The sequence below is a fragment of the Lathamus discolor genome, unplaced genomic scaffold (genome assembly GCF_037157495.1).
Source record: "Lathamus discolor isolate bLatDis1 unplaced genomic scaffold, bLatDis1.hap1 Scaffold_82, whole genome shotgun sequence".
Taxonomy (NCBI): domain Eukaryota; kingdom Metazoa; phylum Chordata; class Aves; order Psittaciformes; family Psittacidae; genus Lathamus; species Lathamus discolor.
Genome location: NW_027069392.1, coordinates 589,611 through 592,500, shown reverse-complemented (window position 1 = coordinate 592,500; position 2,890 = coordinate 589,611).

The window sequence follows — 2,890 nt, the reverse complement described above, 5'->3', positions numbered from 1 at the left end:
CAGACGAAAAGTCCCGACAGGGCGCGGCCTCCCTTCCTGCTGCTGGCTGCGCTCCGTGCCGCGGTTAGAAAAAGCAAACGGAGGCAGGGGTCGTGGGCCAAAAAAAGGAGGAGACAAGGGAAAACCGAAAAGAAAATACAAAGCGGGAAATCCCAAGCGAACCACGCAGAGAACGTCTCCGGGGGGGGGGGAGACGACGACAAAAAAAAAAAAAACAAAACCAAACCGCACACACACACACACACACACACAGAGTCAATCCCAACACCGCCCCCCCCCATATCCCCGGCCCACCATTGCGTGCGCCAGGCTCCCCACCTGCTCACCGACCACTGTCTGTCTGTCTGTCTGTCTGTCTTTCTTTCTGTCTGTCTGTCTGCCTCCTTCCTTCTTCCTTCCTTGCTGCCTGCCTACCGGCTCCCGGCGAACTGAGCGCGGGACAGCCCGTCAGGCAGAGGAGCAGCCCTTGTTTTCGTCGCTGGCGGAGACCCGCTTGCCGAGCCGGGGGAGGAGGGGCGTTGAGGGGGGCGAGCGCGCAGGCGCAGAGCGTCAGGCTGCCGACCCCTGCCCCTCCGCCCTGCTGCTCCGGGGCGGTGCCGCCGTCTGGTGACTGGGCCGCACCCAGCGCTCGGCGGGTCCGGAACGGCAGCGCGGGGCGGGGGGGGAGGGTGCGCACGGCGAGGGGTGCCTCTCTCTGTGCCTGTGCGCATGCGCCGCGAGTGGGGGGGGGGGTGGGGGTGGGGGAGGGGGGGAGGCGGGAAGGCGGGGGGCCTGGGGGTGGGGGGGAGGGGGGGTTTCGCCGAGAAGAGCGGGCGGGGCGGCGCGCCGCGGCGTCTGCAGAGCCCCAGGTGCGCCGGCTGCTGGGTTTCAATGTATCCCCCGCTCGAGCGCGGGAGCTGGTTCAGGGCAGTGCGACCTTCAGGCCTCCCTGCCGTCGCCCCTGCAGTAATCCGAGCATTTACTTCAGCACAAACAGTTTTTAGTACCGACCGTTTTTCCGTCTCGGTACGTCCCGGCGCAGAGATGCCTTAGCAGCGTCTGGCTCTCGCTTGGGCTTGCCTAGGGCCCACTGATGGGGACGAGGTGACGGCACCTAATAATATTTAACCCTGCCGCCGACACCACCGCCTCCCCACCCCCCCCCACCCCCTCCCTTTTTCTTTTTTCCGCCCCTTCGCTCTCCTTTCCGCCCCTCTCTCGTTGTTCTCTTTCCGGCGCTAAAGCTGGAGCCCGCGAAGCGGGACAGCGAAAACACGGTGGCTGGGGAAAACGATGCCTGAACGCACCCCACCCCCCCACCCCCCCCCCCCGCCCCCAGGGATGGGCTTCACTTCCCCCCCCCCCACTCCCTGTCCATGCCTCTGTTTCTTGGAGCTGTCCCTGCCAGGAGCTCCTGCTCTGTGCCCAGTTCTGCTCCCTCTCGGTGCTCCTGGAGCCAAGAACACTTTTCCTTCCCTGCCAGGGGTTCCCTGTCGCTTCCCCCTCTACTTCTCCGAGCACCTCGGGGAGCTCCCCGCGCAGGCTGAGTGCTGCTGGCCCTGGCAGGCGGCAGAGTCCCTGCCCCGGCACACAGCCCCTGAGCTGCGGGGACCCTGCTCGCAAGGAAAGCGCCGGGCACCCACCGCTGGCTGCACACGCACATTCACACCCTGCAGCCAAGCCCTGGATGAGGGACCTGCCTTCTCCTCTCACTCAGACGCTGCAGAGGGAAGGCCTGCTCTGCAGCACATCCTCCTCCTGATCCGCACAGAGAAACCGAGAGCGTCCTCCTGACAGATCCCATGGACTGTCCGAGGCAGCGGCTCGAGGAGATCCCTCCAGGAGCTACAGCTGCATTGTCCTGCACCCAGAGCCTGATCACGCACAGGGCTGGGAACGTTTCTCCCGCAGAAACCTCTCGGCAGCCTCCGCTGCGGAGTGCCTTTCAGCTCTCTGAGGCTGGCAGGTCTCCCCTGGGGGCCTGCAGGCGGTGCCCCCCCCGGCCCTGCGCCTGGGCAGAGCTGTCTCTCTGCAGCTCTGCCCCCTCGCCAGCGTCTATCTGCGTCCCGGGAGCCCGGCCCAGCTCAGCAGCAGAGGCCCAGCCCGAGGTGGCTCTGCCTCTGCCCCGCTGGGCTCCCTCCGGGGCTCCTCGGCGCTCCAGGGCAACACCATAGGAAACAGGCCGAAGCAAGTGCTGATGCTCCCTCCCTCAGCTGGCAGACGCACGGCCTTCCTGCAGTGCCATTTCTCTGACGAGGGACAGAGTTGAGTCTAAACATCAACTTTTCTTAGAACTGCAGAATCCTTTTGATTTGGAAAGGACCCTTGAGAACATTGAGGCCGACCGTTAACCTGTGCCTAACGTTCCACAGACTTAACCGTGAGAACATCAGTGGTGGGGAACCCTGTTTGGATGCTCAGCAAGAGCAACGTAATCCTCCCTTCTATCCTCGGCCACGCTATCTTCATCTCTTCTCCTCAGTTTCAGACACATTTCCCCCAAACCACAAACCAGAAGAACATCTTTGCAATCTGTTCCCAGCCCGTTGTGGGGCGGGGGGAGGCACCGCGGAGGAGGGGTGGGCGCCGCAGCATCTGCAGAACCCCGGGCTGCATCGGCTGGTGTATTTCGGTGCGTCCTGGGTTCAGCGGTCGCGGTCATTTTTCTCTTTGTGCGTAGCTGGTGCGGTCCTGGTCCCCCCACCCACCACCGCCAGCCAGAGACGTGTTTCGCGGCGGGACGGGGTGGTGGGCTGTGTGTCAGCAGACGGACACGCGAAACCAAAAAAACAACCAAGCCCCCACGGAACAAAACAAGCTGGCGAGCACCGGGACCCAGGCTGCTGCCTCTGCCCGCCCGGCCCCCAGCACCAGCCAGAGGCTGTTTCAGGGGGGATTGTCAGATGACGGA